The 20889-nt window shown below is 37.2% G+C and overlaps 1 long non-coding RNA gene across 3 annotated transcripts in view; it reads right to left on the bottom strand.

Annotated features, from left to right (window-relative positions):
• Positions 1–19335, bottom strand: part of LOC143694411 (uncharacterized) — a 141095-nt gene extending 121760 nt beyond the window's left edge. For all 3 annotated transcript variants that reach the window (XR_013182880.1, XR_013182881.1, XR_013182882.1), the window contains exon 1: positions 18986–19335. This is a non-coding gene — a long non-coding RNA (uncharacterized LOC143694411). The remainder of the gene's footprint in view (positions 1–18985) is intronic.
• Positions 19336–20889: the final 1554 nt, after the last annotated feature.

Raw genomic sequence — 20889 nt, 5'->3', positions numbered from 1 at the left:
GAGCCAGTTTAGGGTAAGGCAGGGAAAAGCACACAGAAAATTTACAGACATTTTTTCTTTGGTAGGCTTTGTGGGCTCTATCCTTTCCCCCAAAGCAGAACTGGGCTGCCAGGTGAGGTGGCCTCAAGGCAGGTCCCCCTGCCCAGCATGATGCACCTCAAAAGCTCAGGAATGGGTGAAGAACAAGAGCCGTGGTTTGTCCAGCCCTGACTGGAAGTTGGACAAGCATCTGTACTGTTTGCTTGCATTAACAAAGCTTCAGAAATTGCCTTTCTCTTTCTTTAACTAGATGTTTTCATTGCCTTGGTCAGCACTGACAAACTGTGCTGAGAATTGAGTGATAAAGTAAACAGCGTGAGTGATGTTTATTGCTGTTCACAAATAATGATAGCAATTTTTTAAATGATTTTTCACCTAAATGGTGTTTCTCTAAAATCATGTAGGAGTTCAGGCTAATATTAAGACCTAAATTGATGTCAGGGGAGTTGTGATTTGGAACAGAGATCATATATTTTATTTCTAAACCCACATTTTTTGGGAACTCAGTGAGTATGAAGATTGTAATTGTTAACATTCACCCACATTCAATTTTGCAGATGCTTAACAAGTCTTTTTTAACTAATGACTTCACAATTGAAAGGAAATATGTAAATAAAACAGATTTACAATAAACATTACAGATTAATGTTAATTAAACTACATTTATCAATGTGTCTTTAAAAAAAAAAAAAAACACCAAAAACCTAACTCTTCAATTTCATAAATAGAAGGCAAAGTTAACTAAGCAGTTAAAGAATTATACTTCCTTCTGGTATTTCTGGTCACTGTATCCAGAATTTTTTTATAGCCCTTGTTAAAGAGCTTCAACTGACAGAAATTGAGAAAATATGCATAGATAGAGTGTTTTGGATGCTAAATTAAATGGTGACATGTTAGAAAGCAGTGTATATATTTCCAGCCTGGAGCTCCAAGAATTATTGAACAAAATTCCACATTAATATCTTACTCAGTTTCTGTGATTATATCCTTTATATCAGTGGATGTCACGGCTGCCAGGTAAAATAAAACCATCCTATGCGTCCTCTTAGAATTATGCCAAACCTAATAACGTGTGAGAGTTGGCCCGCGTTTCTCTGGAGCCGGTGATGCCAGCCCGTCCTCGCAGACTAATGTGTAATCAATACACCTTTCACCGGCGACCTGGGCCCCAGCGGGGCTGGCAGAGCCGCCAGTCAATAAATCCCAGCCGGAGGTCACGGCCACGGCAGCGCGGCGCCCCCGGGCCGGCCGCGGCTCCTCGGGCAGCCCGGCGGCCGCGGGTCGGCGAGGGGTCGGGTTCGAGCCCAGCGGGGTATTGGCCTCTCAAATGCTGTTTGCTGTTTCTGACACCGGCCATTAATTCTCCTCTGTCGCCGCGCTTAACCCTTCCCCGCCAGCCCCTGCGCAGGATCCCGGCACTCAGGGGAAGGGTGCCCTACCACCAATCAGCCCTGCTTGACACTGCTGTTCCTACACCGGGTTTTAGCTTTTTCTCAGTCAAGAGAAAATGGGAGAGAATTGATTCTCGGCATCAATTTCTAAAGTCAGGATTGGCTACTGTGAAAATTTAATTTGAGATGTCTATTCTGACACCCAAAATGGCCCAAGTCAGTGAGCTTGATGTCTTCAAGCTGCATTATTTGTCCCCAGGCTGAACCTTCTCACCCTTTGTAAGCGTAACTGATGTCGCCAGATAACTTCCACAAAAGAAACTGATGTAATTTTCTCACCTTTTGTAAACATAGCTAATGTCATCAGATAACTTCTACAATGGAAGTTGCATAATAAATGGAAGAGCTTTGTGTCACACAAGTGTATCTGCATTAGGGAGGTGGATAGCACGTACTAGATAGGCGGGCTCATGTCAAAATGTTCACCGCATATAAGATGTAACTTTTTACCCCATGGTGTTCTCGATTTGTGGAACCTCCACCTTGCACTCTGTGCAGAATAAATGAGGTCTCCTTTCTAAACTAGGTTCTGTCTGTGTTTAGGGAGCTCCTAAAATTGGCAACAAGCTCACCCCCACAGGGCGTCAGGAGTGATGTTTGCCTACAAGTATGATATGCCTTTATAGATACAGGCTTGGAAAATGAAGAGGAATATCAAGTTCTTTAGGATAACTCAGTTTTTTGGTCTTACTCTCCAATAACTTAAATAAATATAACACCTCAGAATCTCAAGGATTCACCAAAAACTCACCAAGAACTAAGTATAGCATCATGAAGCATTCTTGCCCTACTCTTATCATTCTCAAGTGAGCAGGAATTACTTATCCAAGTCACTGGTGAGCCTTGCTCTCATGAGATTTGTAAAATTTTAAATCTCATTTGTGGACCATAAAGTTCTGTACAAGCTCAGATATTCAATATATATCTGACCTGCTGAGTACACTGCCACAGGAGGTAACCAACTAAAATGATTTGACTTGAGTAAAAGGGGGCAGATACTTTTATGATCACTAATAACATTTTTATAGCTATGAAAGCCAAGATAATAAGGATAATCAAATCATACATTTCAGGACATAAGCTGATTATAGTACCAGTAATGGTCAGGGAAGAATTTTACCTTTTGTCACCAGGAAAAGAAAAGAAAAAGAAAAAATGCACTGTGACTAAAATTATATTTTAAAAGAAGTTAATCATCTTAAAGTTGGGCACTGACAGCTGTAGCACAAAAGACCAGGCAGGGCTGAAGGCTACTCTGATATAAAAAAATCTTTGATTAGCTTCTTCATTCTGGTATCCAAAAACACCCTCTTGACTTAGACTCATCGTCACATCCCTCTGCCTGCCCTTGCCCAGTAATACAAGGCCTGACACCTAATTAACTTTTATTCTTTCCAATTGTTTCTCAGCCTCATAATTCCCAATCTAACATTACTGGATTTGTATTCTCATTAACCAAGGTTGCATTCTTGCTGTTTCTTTTCTAAAACTGAAAACCAGCCACATTGGAAACCCTCAAGTGTTTAGATGGAAACCTTCACTTTTCATATCCTGCACATGATCCTGTCCTGTTTTCAGTAGACAGGAATGTCATCAGAGGCTCAGCAGAGCTGATGGGACCCAGACAGAAGATGGACATCAGGCTATTTAGGGGATGTGTTCCTGCCTCTGCCTTGGGAACTCACTGACCTCTCCATGGTTTTGAAGCAACCCTTGCTCAGCCCATTACTGGGCAGAACAACAAAGCACCACATCAATGAGGACTTAGCCTGTGTGGTTATGGAAAGCATTAACCTGCAGCACTGTCTTTCAACAAGAATAGTGTCTAAGTGTTCAAGTCTTGAAAGAAATATTTGCACTGTCAATTCATATATGTAAATGGCTTTTGAGAGAGATGGTGCTACTAGCAGCCAGATTGTTTATTCTTTCCCCTATTATTTCTAACTAGAATCTATTTGCAGAAAAAGCTTCTAGGAACCTGTGTGTGGATAGACAGAATGTGGTTTCAGGACAAATGTGTGGTTACGGCAAGTTCTACAAGAGATGTGTCTGTGTAAGGTGAGCTATAAAATTGAAATTTAAAAGAACAAAAATGAGTTACTTTAGCAGTAAAAAGTTAGATATCTTCTGCTCTCTCTCCCATGTCCGTGATAAGCCTGTGTAAGCTCCAAATTGTTTTTTTTTTTTTAACCAATGTCTACACATACCACCTTAGAGTAGGACAATTTGCTCCTCTCTCTCACCAGTTTGGAGAAGCCTGGACAACCAGATCATACTAAACTCTAGAACTGCAAAATTAAAGTTATGCGAGAGAAATTACAATATCAGCACATACCCTCCTTTTCTGGAGTCCTGCTTCCTATCTATGCTTCAAAACACTTAAAATGACCTTAGAAATCAAAGGCAATTAAGAACAATGCATCAAGAAAGCATTCTGTAGAAGCTACCCTTTCACTGAAGGTAGGTTGTTGCAAAAAATCCCACAAACAAGTAACAACCAACAAGAATCTGCATTGAAGACTAAATTAGACTAAAACATAAAAAAGAATGACAGAAAGGCTGTTGATGAGATAAAAGTTTCATCAACAGGAATGGAGTTGGCTGGCCTGACATAAGATGAATGAAAATGATGTGTCATCTTCATCCTTACAGTGCATTTGAATTTATTTGTGGGAAGCAAATATTAAGTTACATAGGACAGCCTATTTTTTCCTGTGAATCCTAATTGTAGGCTGAGAACAATTTGCTTCCATTCTGTTTTCCCTCCTTCCACCTCCCTCCTTAACCAAAATCATTAGAAAAGTAGAGTTGAAGTAAAATCTAATCTTTAAAGGATTTTGTGAATCTATGTCCAACTGAACAACACCCACTGTTATATTGAACTAATTTCTTGTGCTCAGATGGTGTAGCTAAAGCAGTGTTTATAAAAAGCAGAAGTATAAATTTGTACATTGGGTATCTCCAGGCAGAATTATTCACAAATGCTTGGCACTGGTGCCAATGATGGCTTTTGTCAGGCAATGGAAAAGAGCTGTATGCAAGTGTGCTAGGAAGGAAGGGATGGCTTTTGAACCTTGCAGAAAAAAAGTCTATTGAGGGATATTTGTTACTGATTTGAAAATAACAATGGGAGTGACTGAATATACAGAGGAATAGGAATAGCAGGTCCCATTTGTCTTCAGTGCTCTGATATGACCTAACAGCCATGGCTTGAAATAAAATAAGCTGCTCAGCAGCAACTGGACACATCTGATACAACAGTTTGCTCATGACCTCTTGGTACTTGAAATAATGCTATATTTTACCTGGATCTCCTGCATATTTCTTGACACTTACAAAACCTAAGTCCTTAGAACAATATATGGTCATTGCCTAGCTCTTTTTTTTCCTGTCAAGATAAAATGTCACTAATAATGTCATAAAAAATGTTGCATTAGAACTCAGAAATTGCTAAGATTTCTATAATACAGAAAGTTCTGATATTTTAAGACGAATTTATGTTAGTATGATTGCACAGATGTTAATGAATTAATCTGAAGTATGTGAAATTTGTTGGTGGGTTTGAGACAGTGGATTAAAATTACAAGGAGAATTGGTACAGCAAGACAAGAGGCATGAAAGAAAAAATGCAGTGGGAGAAATCAGGATAGGAAGAAAGAAAGCATGCTTATCTTACACTTGGGTTCACCACTGTGGAAGCGGGAGAAGTTCTAGAGAGAAGGTGCATACAAGAAGCTCCTAAAGCTATATTAGAAGTCTGCTTGCCTGTAGGGCTAAGATAAAATAGTGTACAAAGGCTTGCATGGAAATTGCTTTTTTCCTTTTTTTTTTTTTTTTCCCTTTCTTTTTTTTTTTTTCTTTTTACCTCCTCCCCAAAAAAAGATGGGGACACAGAAACACATATGCCTGGAAGGTCTGGAACTAATGTGGAGAGGACACCTGGCATAGCAGGAGCTGAGATAAAGAAGAGCCACAGAAACTGAAAAAGAGAGATGGAGAAGTAGTGTGGAAAGGCACAGCTAGAAGTTGGGTTGTAATACAAGCTACAGACAGCTGTTTGAAAGTGTGACCTGATAAACAACTGTAACAAAGGGTGCTAAAATGGAAATGAAACTTGTTTATGATGACATTAGTGGCTGGAAAAAATCTAGTGCAGCAAGCACAGAAGTTCCTGGTGTAATTTTGAGGAAATGAATTAATGGAATAGATCTTGAAAGAAGGATATTCTTGGTGAACATAGAGGAATTGGAACTGGCAGAATGATCAATGCCATGGGCCCTTGATCACTCAGGACAGCTTTGTTAAAATCACCCCACAACAGTCAGCTTGTATCTCAGAAAATGTTGGTACGACACCAGGCAGAATAGTTGAATTCCAGTGGAAGAGAGTTGCATTCATAGCAGAGGTCGTAGTGGTAATGCAAGTAAACAGTGTAAGCAGTATACAAAATACAACATTTGATGCTGGTTTCCTCTTGTGGAAAAATGACTGTTTAATCAGTTTATTGAAGCTTGAAAAAGACTTGGACCAAATGTTTTAAGGTTAAAAAGTAGGCTGGAGGCTGTCTATTAATGAATGAATAAATGGTCAACATAGAGCATTGAATAAAGACAGCAAGGAGATACTTTCGTCAAAAGTTGATATAAAAAAGATGTACCTTAAAAATTTCTGTGTTCAAAGCACAACAGATTCTAGTTAATCAGATGAAGCATATAAGCTACTAGTAGTTCTGTGTGCTGCAAATTGAGAACTCACTTCAGATAATCAAGAAGACTGATTGAATTCTAAAAAATTAACTGGGAAAAAAATTATATATCCAGACATTGTCAGAAGTAACTCCATGATGGAAGAACTGAGGAGAAGAAATACTATAGCTGTACCACCAGAAACCTTAATGAGGAAAGATTGCTGCTTCTCCATAATCCATTCAAATATATCTCTGCAAAGTAGAGAATGTTGGCAGAGAATCACCTCCACACATAATCCTTTTCAGTCCTAAATTTTATTCATTCACACTCCTGGATGAGTAACATGTTGTTAATGTCTTTTTCAACTTCGCAAATAATGAAACCAAGGCACACAACCCCTAAAGTTCTAAAACAAAAACTCACGAAGTCAACCAGAAAGGAATCCAGAGTAGGAATATTAAAAGCAATATTTGGGGAAAAAAACCCCAAACCCAAACAAAACAGATGGAAATTTGTACATAACCCCAGATACATGGAATTATGTGAATTTGGATTTGTTATAGCAAATTTCTTACTGTATGTTTCTTGTTCTCACCAAAGAGCAGTGAGTTATAAACCCTGCTGTTCCTGAACCCTTCAACTATATGAGGCAACTAGGTATAAGTGGCTTTTATAGCCTTCCATAAGGATTTTAGTGTTCTGTGTTCTTTAAAAAAGCAGAGAGTGGGTACAATGAAGAGAGTTAAATGAAAAGAAAAAGCATTAACAATGGATTTCATCTTAGTATTTAATTAGCTAGAGGCCATGTAGGAATAGAATAAATATCAGCAAAGGGTCCTTGATTACAATCTCAGAACAGATGGGCATTTTTATCTTGAAAGGATGACCAGCTTATCTGTAGTTTTGCAGCTATCATGGCTGATCTATATCTTCTTTATCCAGGCTAATCAAGTACAGAAAGTTTATTAAGATAATAACACTGAAAGTTATCACCAGTTATGCTCTCTAATCTTGATACAGTTTTGCTGTGTACTGTGTTTCAAGAGGTCTGTCAGCCAACAAAGGCTAAAGTTTGAGGGATATCATTTACAGTCTACAATGATGTTTTTGCTGAACAACAAGCAACTTAAAACCCAGTTTAAATTAATGACAGAAGGTTATTGTCATGACAACTCCAACAGGTTAAACACAGGCTCTGAAAACAGGGTAAAAGGCAGAAATCTTCCCCTAGGATAGGTAGGTTGATGTGTCTCCCACTGACCCCAGTTTCCTGGCACTGCCCACTAAACTGCCTTCTACAAACATGGGAGAAGACATTCAGCTGGTAAAAATCAGTGTAGCCACAGTATTGGAATCTATGCCAGCTGATGTAATGATACACATAGCCAGTGGATGTAAGCCTGGGAGAGCTGACTATGGGTATGTAAAATTAGCATTTGCTTTTTTAATGCATGTACATTCTAAATATTGTCAAAATAGCCCTTCTGGGTTTTATTTTTAAGAAACCTAATTTTAAGATTAAAAAATATTCAATGAGAGATTTTAAATCTGGATTTATTTTTAAGCCCAAGTATGAGATGAGAGATTTCCTCCATTCTATTAGCTGTCTGCATTTTAGGATAATCATGAAGAATCAGTTGATTTTTGTCAAGTCTTGTATCTCTATAATACTGAGCCAATGATCTTGTTACTTCATGATACTTCTGGAGGAGAGAAGATTGTTCACAACAAGTAAAGGGACAGAGTTTTATTAGTCTGAAAAAAAAAATTTGCTTTAAATATTTTATTCCCCCCCCATCAACAAACAAACAAACAAACAAACAAACAAAACCAGAGTACTGAACCCCATTTTGCCTGAAGTCTGCTTGATCATCTACACCTGTGTAGAACAAAGCACATCCTATATTGGTTGTACTGCTGGGCCTTGACAAGTCAGAAATTCTCAAGGAGAGTTGCTATGGGGCTTTTGACTGAAGAATCAATGCTTAAATAAAAACTGTGTGCTGATTACACATCTCCACATTCAATCAATGAGTCACTGAAATTCCAGAACAAGCTAAATATTGATGGCCAGAAAACAAATGTGTACAATAGCACTTCACTGTTTTTTCTCTTCCTCTTTCTAATTTCACCCAGCCCTAATAAATATGAAGTTGTTACTGCCAGTTATACTACATGTAACCAGTCATTGTGCTGTAAAGTGCTACTGTTTGCTGTTATTGATCTTACCTATCTTTTTAATTGTTGAAGTGACCTGAGGCTTGGTTTGGTCAGTTATGCAGGTCATTCTTCCACCATAATGATGTGAAAAGTTATTGTCAGGGTGAGGGAATCAGAGTGCCCATAGTTTAATGCTCTTTTACATGCCAATTATTCCCCAGACTATAGAACAGCTGCAGTCAAATATCAAATCTGCAGGTCATCTGTCTTTCTTGACCTCTTTGTGACTATAACATAACAATAGAAATCTTTGATAATCTTGCCTTTCTTTTGAAAGAAATTATATTCTAAAATTTATCAGTGGTGCTCCAGAAAGTCAAGTAATTTTCTGCTAGAGAAAATTTGGGAAAAATAGTCACATTATTTGACACCAATTTAAGTTTAAAATGGACTTGATCAGCAATACTTAATCCTAGTTGGAGATATTCATAACTTTGTCATGTGCTGTTTTCACAAAAAAATGGACCAGTTTTTCAATAAAAAGTTGTCAGAGATGGTAAAATTTTGGTCTGGATCAGAACATGTCCAGTGAAGGCACGATGGTGCAGATGGTGGAATGAAGGGTGATGTGTCAACCATTTACTGCATTGGTACCATGGGTGAAACACTGCTGCATATAATTAAGCACCTTTCAGGAATCTTCCATCTTTTGTATCATGGAGAGTACTCTAAGCAGTATGTAGTAAAATCCACATGAAGAAGATTTCAAGGAATTCTTCAAGAACCTCAAACACCTCTTCATGACCCTGTAACATCCTGAAAATATTCAAGATTTGTAGCCTTTTAATTTTACTCCTAAACTATCAAATAAGTCTCACTTTTATTTCTCTGCCTCTTTCTAGAGCTCACAGCACGTGTTTTCAGCCTATAATTTGTTGCAGTCTGATGTATATTTAGAGAAATATCTCACCATTTGTTATTTGTTTTGTGATTATATGTAATTCTCATATATATATATATATATATATCTTTTAAAATATTTATGATAGGTAGAGGTAAGAAATATTTCAAGAAGATGTTTTAATTTGTGTCATCACAGGGTTATTCACCTTTCCATCTGAGTGTTGTTCTTTAATAAGGCAGCACAGCCTAACAAACAGCAATGCCTGAGCCTTTACTCTGAGCCAACCTTCCTTTTAGTTTCTGATGCTTGTACCAGCCACTGTAACTCTTAATTCCTGTAAAAGAGAAAGTTATATAGCCTTAGAGACCATTTGGAAACGGTAGCAAAAGTTCAGTGCAGGATTTTGGTATCTGCTTAAACATATCTTTTCAGTGGAAGTGTCCTGGCAGGCAGCAAATTTCTGGCTGGTGCCCATTATTGGCATTAGTCCCTAGAGCCCTAGTGGCCTAGGATTTGCCTGTTTGAGAGATTTTCTCTCTTCAGCTGACAGAGCAGTGGGCAAGAAATCACTCTGGGTGTGCTCCAAAGCCCAGTAAAGTCAATGGAGACATTTGTGGAAAGGGAGGTTAGCAGGACAATCTTTAGTAATGATTTCTCCAGAACTCTCTTCCAGTTGGTTTACCATTGATCTGATTTTTTAACCTTTGCACCAAGCTGAAAAACCCACTTCACTATTTCCACTCTACTGAGAAAGGCTGAGCTGAGAGCTGGAAGGATCTTTTGTTTGTTTTCTTGACATTAGGCTGGTGAGTATTCACCTATCATCAGAGGGAAGCTTCTTCATTATTTATATTTTGGGAGGGATGCAGCATAAGATAGATGGTTATTGAGGGTTTTGTAAATATAGATGAATAACCCCAATTATACTTGGATATTACAATCCCCTCTCCTATCCTCCCTGTTTCTTTCTTGTGCTTTCTACTGCAAGAATAAATACTTGAAGCAAATATGTTTTGTTATATTGCACCAGGGCACTATGGATTTTTAAAAAGTACCTTTTTTGCAAAATGTTTAAAAAAAATCTTGGCTGATTACAACTTGTTAGCTTTGCTGCTGCTCCAGTTCCGTTTAGGAAAAAAAATATGGCTTTATATTCCCTCCCACTGATTTTCAACTAAAACAGAACTTAGTTGCCTGCTGATCCTGCTGGCTTTTTTAAATGAAAAACTTATTCTTCTTAAACTACTGGAAAATTATGTTTAAAAATCAGCATAATTTCATTGCCTTTTATTTCTGTCTGTCATGAAAACTGCTAGGCTGCTTTCTGGAACAACCCAATGTAATTTAATGCACAAATTTAGTTATAGTTATGAATATACTGACTGAAAAATATTTAAATGATCTAGAGATATTAGTCACTCTACAGTAAAAATGGCTGTGTGCATACAATGGGGGAAAAAAAATATCTATGTCTGTAGGTGCCTGTATATTCATAACAGATAATTGCATAAGATTGAGAGCTGGCAGGTTCAGTAAGGAGGGACTCCACCCAACCAATGTACCAAAAGTGGTTCAGCCAATTAAGTTGCAGAGGACATAGAAATTAATTCAGAATTATGACATCATATGCCAGTTACTTTTAAGAACAGTAAAGACAGTCAGGAGAACAGGGAATAAAACACTTGAAGACTGAGAGAAATTGGTAATTTTTCTGACTGTGAGACCACCTGGTGGTTTTGAATAATTTTCCATGTCTCTTCAATAGGAAGGATATACACTGGAAGAAACAACAGTGGTGACAAGTTCAAATCTCACCAAGGTCAAGACTCAGATGCTGTTCTGAATCTCTGATTTATGAAAATTTGGAGTGCTTTATAAAAGTAGACTTTTTTTGGTGAATTTCTCACAATTTTATTTTCTTTTATTCCTTCTAGAGTGGCTGAGTATCCTTTTCAATTCTAATACTTTCTAGCAAATAATTTTCCAGAAGACAGGGCATAAAGATGTGAGCACCTCTACATATACAGAATGGTCAAACTCAGTCTACCCTCTAACAAACAGTTCAGTGTTCAAGACACAGCATGGGTTGCAAGACAAGAATAACCTTAAAGGGCTTACATAAGCCAGAGAATTTCACTGGAAGGATTATTCTGCATCAAACCCTTATTTTTTGACTGAGTAGGAGGCAGGGAAAACACTGACTACACTGATGGAAGAAGTTCATGTGATGGAAAATCTGCTCCATCTCCCAGTTTCCAATGGTTAGTTACATTCACTGTTCAAACCATGCGCCTGGCTGTGGCTGAAAAGATCATAAATACTTGAAGTGTACAGCTCACATAGTTTAAATTCAGCCAACTGACCGTCAACTGATCCTTAATGGAAAGTTCAAAGAAAATTAGTACTCTGTATTGCAGGTTTCCAGTTCCACGAGAAACCTTTTGGCTTTTCTCCATCCCTGTCTATACTATTATTATAAGGAAGGTATCACACAGTTCCAAGTCTGCCACTCTTCAACCAGTGTCTGAGTAAAAAATAGCTGAAGAGGCAAGTGATGGATATATTTTTCTGTCTTTGAGTGATATGATTTTGTCACTAAATTATGGCCTAGGGTGCGTGACCAACATTGCAGGACTTTGTCACGTGCTTAAAAATGAAAGAAACGAAAGGAATCCAACTTCCCAAGGTTTCTAGAAAAAAATTGGTTGCTGCTGGCTCAATCAGAGCCTGAACATAGTTGTTGCAGTGAGTGTATATTAATATGTCTTCAAATCATTTGAAGTAAGGTGACTGCCACAATAAATCAGATCGGTGACCCAGCAGTCCTAGTGTCCTGTTTTTAACATCTCCTGGGACTGGATGTTTCAGAAAAAAAGAATAAAGAGTATTCTTGAATTCCATCTGTTGGCTAATTTGCACAGTCATTTTCTACTAGTAACATGATATTCATGCTTAGAGTGGTGGGAAGTCTCTTCCACCAACCCAGACTTGATCTGTTTCTTTAGCAGTAGCCTCTGAGCATTTCAAGGAAGCAGACACAGTCTTGTGAAGTTCACCCCGATGCTGCCTGTTCTCCTCAGAGACTGTTTCTCACTCATTACTGCAAGTGGGCGAGTGCCTTTTTCAAGCCCTGTAAAACTGGAAAATCTAACAGATGGTAGATATGGCCTATATGCCTGAAGTCCCTTCCTATCACTCTGTCATGTTTCCAAAACTACTTTTCAATGTGCTTTCCTTGGAAGTCATTGGAATATTCCTGTTTGGTTGGATTATCATATTTTCCGTTCCCATTTTTTCCCCAGCTGTAATTCAGAAATACTAAGAGGCTTTTGTCATCATGTAAACATATTTATAGTAGATTTTGAGGGAAGGGTAATTGCTCAGGCTAAGACTTATATCTCTTGCAGCATACTTTAGGGAACTATAAACGACTTCCAGTGGGATCCATGTTTATATTAGATCTGTTACTTCCATTACTTCCTGTGGACTATCACTATGGCCTTTAGCTTGTTTTTTCCTACTCAGGCTCTGTGTCCTGAAGCAGTGGTTTATTGACAAGAATCCAGACCACTGACTGCTCTAACATAACCTTTACCTACCAGTGATCATCTGAGGGGTTTCTTTGGCATGAGTCAGAAAATCATTGTAAGGACATTTGGTGTGTGGGGTATAAGAGTGAATAATGGGGCTACACCTGTTTGCATGAGTTTGGGTTTCTCAATGGTGTGAGTCCTGTCACCTCCTTCTTGTGCTGGTGGTTGTTGCACAACACACACATTAAGCCTAAGGAGGATTTATGATGAAGAAATTAGCTCCTCTCTACTCTTCTTTTATCTGCTGGGTGACTTCTATCAGTATTTACCTAAGCTGTCCTTGGTGAGATGAGCTTTTTTACTTGTCATAGAGGGCCGCAGTTGGTCCCTTATGTACAAGCCAGATAGCACAAAGATTCTTCATAAAAACAGGCCTTTACATTTTTAGCACATTGCTTTCCCTAATTACCAAGGAAAATGTTATCTTCATCATTGCTAGTAAGTAATAAAAACTGAAGGTAGTGACATCTATGCACTTCCCTGCCAATTTCAGAGATCCAAAATGCTCCATTGAGTAATAAATGTAGCACTCAGTATTTTAGAACTGATGTGGACGGATCGTACAGAAGAGGGAAGCTCAGGTGGTAAATTTTAGCCCAGCTTCTGTAACAAGTGACAGCACTAACTAAACTGCAATATCAGGCTAGCTTCCATCATAGGTGCCTACTGAACCCAATGTCTGAATCCTGTTGACTTCAAAGGGGGTGGGACTGGGTCCAGCAGTGCTTGCAGTGCATGTCTGCTGCTTGCAAATAGGCTGCAAATGTCAAGACTGGGACTTCAAGGACAGTACTGGAAGGGATGGTTGGCAAACTCTGCCTCCACTCCAAAAATAACCAAGGTCACTTTGAGAAGGTGTGCCCAGTACAACAGAGCCAGGCATCTCAATTTAAAGCAGCAGAAAAAACAAGCTGTAAATTTTGTCCTGGAGCAAAGCTATAATCTGTCTGGGTCAGAGGTTTTTGATTATCTTCTTTGTGTATGATGAGACCTTTCAATACCCGTGTATGAGTGTGCATGTATGTTTTTGTGGGCACCTAGTGCTCCTCTCTTCTCTAAACTGGATTACTGAAATTTAGCTGAATTCCAGCTAGGAACATAGGTAGCAAAAAATTTTCAAAATTAAGTGATCAGAATTCACTTTTAAAAGAAAAAGAAATTAATAATTAAATTTTAATAACACATGATATAATAAAGTTAATTTTAATAAACATTTCCTATTTAAAATTGATAATTGTTTATTAAATGTTGCTGATCTTCTATCATGATACAGAGATATTTATGCTACCCTTTGAAACAATAAGTAAGATGTTACCCCTCTGAATTGTATATGCAGGACTTTTGATGGGAAAATTGCTTTATATTGCACAAGGAGAGTCTTGTTCTCTTTAGCTAAATGTGGCTGAAGTTCAAAGAAAATAAGAGAATTCTTACTGACCTGTATATGGTCAGCCTGACAGCTTTATAAGGAGTGTCTCTTTTCCTTTCTGTTAAGATAGGTTTAATATTGTTAAATCATGTGTCAAAATCCCATACAAGAGGTCAAGATTTTTTACAAATTTTTCTATCGGGAATTGTGGAATAGTCAAACTAGGAAATATTTGTTGAACATGGAAGCCTTTGTGAATTTCTTTTTTAAAAAGAATTTTTTTTTCCTCTTTCCAGCTGTCAGTGTTTATTTGCATATGAAACCACCTTTCAGCTTCCAAAAGACAGTTTTGAACAAAACATTTAAAAATAATTTGAGCAAATCCCATTTTTTCTCATTTATGCTTCTCTTTCCCCTAATTTTTCACCAGTTCACAATAATTTTCCAAATCTTGACCTCTTCTGGTACAGGACGAAAAAAAAACCCAGTTGCTAAAGTGCTGTTGATCTACACTATATTTTTCTTTTCAGAATTCAAAGACATCTCTTGTACTAGAGAATAAGGTATTAGCAGTCAGCTGAATACCAGTCCATACTTCTCAGGAGCTTAGGTGCTCATGTTCTGCTATGGAGCAAACATTTCTTTAGTCTCAATGATGGATTTCTGCAAATTCATCTCCTTCCTTGCAAGACAGTATTTTCTTACAGCTTCTTAGAAGAGCATTCTGCTAGGGAGATGTTTGGATGGCTTATGTTGCAGCTATCAAGCCTGTGTATGTGTACTAGAAAAGTACATTATCTTTGCTTCAGGGATCACCACTGCCTGCCTTTATTTATACTCCACTACTGTACCCTCCAGCCCTGTCATTCCATAGTATTCTTGAAGAGAGCCTGATCCAAAGCACATTACAGAATTGCAAACTCTGTAAAGAGTTTTGTGGCAATGTGGCAAAAATGGTTATAACTTTTGAAATGCTGTGGAAATACTTGCTGGAAGCCAATGAATTTCCTTGTGAAAATGTCACATACAAGTGGAAGTGAATAGAAAACCTAGGAAACAATTCAGATTTTTACAAAGACAAAAAAAAAAAAAAAAGGGAAAAAGAAAGTTAAACATCCCAATCCCCTTAACCTATTGGGTTTGTCCAGCTTTAATCAACTCTTTATGATATCCTCATTAGTCCAGACTTTAATGCCAATGTATTGAGTCTTCTATCTGGAGATGAGCTTTGAAAGGAAACATCATAATATGCAGTGCCTGTACAGATCAAATATGCATGTGTTAGTTTTACAGACTGGTGTCAGTGTTGCATTTATTTATTTGGGACAGTGGTGATAATGTGTAAGCCATTTTGCTCCAAGAAAACAATGCACTGGCATCTTTTTTTCTAAATATTAAATTCTGGTTTACTCAGGGCTTTCTCCACCCACTTTAGATGAGGGAGGAAAAAATCTTGGCAAGCGGATGCTCTGAGGGGGCACATGGAGGCGTGTGTAATCATCTTGCCAGTTTAATTAACAGTGCTTTTGACTGATATGTGTTAATGAGGATAATGTACAGTATGGAGGGAAAGAACCCTGTGTGCTATATTAAAGGGACAGGTGCTGGGCGTATTGGAAAGTTCACTAAAAGGAAATAAAGTGCATGAAGTGACTTAGAAAGGGAGGGAGAGGAAACATTTCTGAGAGCACTTGTAAGGGAGTAAATTTCTGCACACAGGTCACGTGCCTTCAAGGAGGCTCATAGAGGGAAATGAGGGAGTGGAGAAAATCCATCTGTTGGCTGCAAGGTTCTGCCTAGGCTAGCCAAGGGAGACTGGCTCCTGCCTCCCTGTGCCTGGCTGACCCCATCAAGTTGTCTCACCTGTGTACATGCTCCCCTGTGCTTGAATGTTTGCAAGAGAGGGCCTAAAAATGTGTCACACATTTGACATTCTGTGCTGCTTCTTCTGAAATGACACCATTTATAGTTAAGAGCAATCAATGAAAGATTTCCTTCTGCATAAGGGCCTGATCATCTGATGCTGCAAGAGCCTCCTGCAAGGTGCTGAGTGCCCTCAACTGTAAGTGAAATCAATACGATTGGGCACTAGCATTTTTAATTCTTCTTATTTATGGGATATTTTTAAACCCTTTCCTATGCTTTGAAAGTAGAACTTACTTTACAAGATTTATTACCAGCCTGAAAAGAAAGGGAAGAATTCAGTGTGGCAAGCATATTTATCTTGAAGATATCCTTGAATATTGACAGTGTCCTATCAGGGCCTTTCAACATTTATAAAATTTATATGTTCCTATAGTCTTCAACAAAGCTGGATACAAGTATTTCCAACACAAAATCTTCACTTTCAGGAAACAATGGTATTGGTGGTCCAAGAAAGCTGTTCTTAGTGAATATTTTAAGCTGCAATGTGGTGTTATTTTTTTCCTTGACTTTATTTATTTTGGAAAAAGACTAGTGAAGTGCAGATCTTAAAATATAAAATAATTTTCTGCCTTCGATATTCACAATTTTCAAGGCGTTATATTTATTTCTGTTTTCAAGTCTTCATTTTTCTACAAGTTTTTTGTATTTGAAATCAAAACCTATAAATGGGATTTGCAATTAGAAGAAATATTTACGATACTATTGCTTTGAATAACTCTAAAATTCATTATGTGTGTTCGCTGTCTTAAAAAAAAATCTGATTTTGCTACATTCATAGTGTATTGAAAATTATCTATATCTGTAAGTGTATTTATATTATATATATGTATAATATATGTATATTTATATGTTTATTTCTGTAATCAAAAGACAGATGATCACCTGCAAGTAGCCTGTTCAGTCTCTTTGAAAAGAAGAAGCAGAAGCCTGTTTGAAAATATTTCCTCTTCTACCCGGGGCTGTACCTATATTCTGTGAGTACTCTGCCAAGGCTATAAATGACAGAAGAATTCCACAATCTGGGAATAGGACCAATGGATAATAAAGTGCCTAACCCAAGCAGGAGAAGTAGTGTAACTTTTCTTAAAACAAGAAAGAACCCCAAAACCCCTGGAAAAAAATTCAGTTCCCAATTTTTGTTGTGAAACCTCTGTTACATGAAAATTCCTGTTTCAATGATAGGAAAAAACCCAGTGTTTGCCCTCAGAACAATGGCTTTTGTGCAAATAGCCTTAAACTGGTACAATCCAGAAACCTTGAATATTTTGGAAGCTAGTTTCCTGAGTCTTCTGTCTGTGAGAAACAAAGGCTGTCCCCAGAGACCAGTGGTTTGACCAGTGTCCTTTCAAAATAACTGCTAAGTAGGGCTAGAAAGAAGATAACACAGCTACTGCTTTATTTAGGAATGATTAATTATCAGGATAGATGTATGCTTGTTTATTATTTAGGAGTGTCTACACTTACATGTTTATGTCCACACTTATGTGTTTTTCAAGAGAAATAGAAAACTCTGTTATTTTTAGATTTCGATGGTTACTTCTGAAAGTGAGTAAAAGTACTCCAAAATCAGAATGTGAGAGTATTTTCTATTTTCTATATTTTAACACTGTTAGTGTTACAGAATTTCAACAATGTAATTCCTTTTTCTCCTTTAAAATTTTGTTGTTTCTTCAACTGAAGAGGGGTTAAAATCCAAGACAATGTTGGCATAAGATCAAATGGGTATAAATTGGTTGTAAACACATCTAGGACAGAAAGAGAAGATTTATAACTAACAGAGGACCGAAGTTCTGGAACAATTTTCAGATAGGAGCAATGAAGGGTAAAAAAATCTAATGGGTTTAAACAAAGAGCTTGATAAATTTATTATCAGAACTATATGACCTAGTTGCCTCCATTAGCCATAAACTGGACCTGATTACACAGGAGTTCCTTTCTATTTTTGTTTTCCCAAAGAAATTATGCAAACACCAGTCTTTGTGCTGCAGAAATACAATGCATTGCAAAATACCCTAAGTAAATAAAAACCAAAGCACTTTAGAATCAGCTCTTACCTGTATCTGACATCAATAACCTTTAGATAAAAGACAGAAACTGGTATTATATCCAAGTGCAGGCCCCCCAGTTTTGACCTTTTTTACTTCTTTTCTCAAATAAGGCAGATTTCGGACATTAATTTTATTCCATCTCTATTCAAAGCAGACATGAGCAAAAACATTGGCTGAATGTACTGTTATTCATTTTAGGGTCAGTATCTCATCCTCCCTGGACAGCTTTACACATAATAAAAGAGCTAACATCCAGCAGAGTTGAAAGCCTTCAATAGATCAAGGATCAGGCTCACAGTTTTAGAATCTGTGCCTCAGCAAAGCATCTGTTTAACCCTACATATGCACTTCATTCCAGTTGAAGTGTATGCCTAAATATTTATGTGATTGCAGACAGACTTCGGTGCATGCTCAAAGTTAAGATCACATCTAATTGCTTTATCAAATTGAAACACTGCTTAAGCTACAGGATGCACAGGCTGTTAATGGATGATGTTATTTGAATAATCATCAATACAATGCTCTCCGTTATTTTGATTTATGTATTGAAGCTTCTATTATAAGCAAGCATCTCAGAAATACTGTGCAAAGTTAACAGTACAATTATTAAGCCAGCCACTTATAAATACAAGAAAAAGAAGAATAAACTAAGAGGAAAAGGAATAAAAAAAATAGACTTTCAGATTAAACATCACTATTATGTTCACTGGAACACAGTAGATATTAAACTGTATTAGGTGCCCTGTCTTTTTACCATTTAAATAATGAATGAAAAGTAAAGTACAATATTACACACATTGTTCTTACCCATTATTATCTAACGATGTTCCATTCTTCTTAATTCAAGCATTTCTGGTCTTGTGTGCTTCTCCATCCTACTCTCAGTTGTATCCCTGTTAGTATTGTTTTCCTACAGACAGTTTGTTACGGGATTCAACTGAAATTATATCCTCTGCTAGTAGAATCTTTTTTCTTCTTTTTACTATTCCATTATAAATTTCATTTTACTAATTTAAATGCACCTAACATGTTCTCTTCATATTCTAGATAACTGTTTTGACTGATTTTATTTACGGGGAAGAACAATTTTGGCTTTGCTATTTTTTTAAAATCTTCCTACACTATTGTAGTCTGAGTCTTTTGTCTCTCATATGTACTATCTGATGTATATTCTGAAACATTTGTGATCAAGTTTTGAAACAGCAGGTGTCAAATTCTCAGACTGAGTATAATAATCACAATAATTTGAAGAAAAACATTGAGCCTCATGGAACTGGTAATAAAGTCAGAGAACTAAATGTGTCATTTTTCAAGGGATGATGCTATTTACAAATAAATGCTTAATGAACCCAGATCTTGCATTTTTCTTTTGCATGAGATTATGCTTCATAGACAATCAGAGTGATTTTATTTCTATTGTAACTTTTTTCACTTTAACAGCATACAGTCCATCAGCAAATAAAAGAGGTACACATTGCCTTAGAGTTGTAGAAATAAGGTCTCTTAAACACTCATTGCAATAACTTTTACATTTGCTGTGAACATTTTTAATACACAGAAATAATTATCAATAAAAGTACTGTGATGAGAGTTATGGATCAATTATTTGCATAGATTTTAATTTTGAAAATGGATTTTTCTGTTGAAGATAACGTTAGTGTTTCTGTTAGGGAACAGTTTTATAATTAGGCAAATTCTGTGCCATAAAATTCTCATCACCATAGCAATGGTTTTTCATGGGGCATAAGTAAGTTGATAACAGAGGCAATACATTTAGTACAGAGACTATTGTGGTTGAATAGTGTAAAGTTATAACTTCTAGTAAAGCACCTACTAACATAAGAAATCATGGCACAGTCACACTACATATTGACATTAAGAGTAATTTTAATGAAAGACATTAATATTTTATATAGCATCCTCCATACAAAGCATAATAACATCTCAGTGTCTTACAGCGTAGTGTCTCATATACTGCATTTCATCTTGAAGGGTCATGTGTGTGCATGTGTATAGGAATCACTTCAACCACTCCTGAAATTCCTTTATTTATTTATATGTAGTGTTCTAATATTAACCATTTTAGTATCTGAATTACTATGAATCTCTGGAGAGCAGAACAAAAATTTCTTAAAAGCAGATTGTATCCCTAAAAAACATTTGAATTCTGACAGAAAAAAAAGTTAGTCTACCCAACTGAGCTCCAGAACAGAAATTCAGGTTAGTAAAATGCAATTATCTCAATTTGAAATCAGGCATAGCACTGGGGTTGGTACTGTGGAAATTACATTATTTAATGGAGAAAAATAGCCCAAACCTTTGTATTATTTCTCCTTTTGACATCTGCTGTAGTACAGTCTATAGGAAACACAACTTTGCTTCTGACTTGAAGTAATGTTACCATGCTCTAAGGCACAAACTGGCTGCTTTTTCCCAAATGGTTCTCCTATCTGAGGAGAACATATGCCTGCTCAGCTGAACTTGTGGTAGCAGATCCCCTGTAAAGGGAAGACAATGCAGGAATAAGTGTTTGCTTTGTACAAATGCTTAGAGACTTAGCTGGGCTGGAAAGCAAGGAGAGCAATGCATGTGAACATTTGGGGGGCGGCACAAATAAGTACAGAGAGCCTCTCACACTGATCTCAAACAGACTAGCATCATTAAATACTGGCAAGCAGAAATAACAGCAGCTCCAAACCAAGACTCTATCT

Source organism: Agelaius phoeniceus, chromosome 6 (genome assembly GCF_051311805.1).
Source record: "Agelaius phoeniceus isolate bAgePho1 chromosome 6, bAgePho1.hap1, whole genome shotgun sequence".
Classification (NCBI taxonomy): domain Eukaryota; kingdom Metazoa; phylum Chordata; class Aves; order Passeriformes; family Icteridae; genus Agelaius; species Agelaius phoeniceus.
The sequence above is the reverse complement of the archived record's forward strand: the minus strand, read 5'-3'. Positions and strand labels throughout refer to the sequence as shown.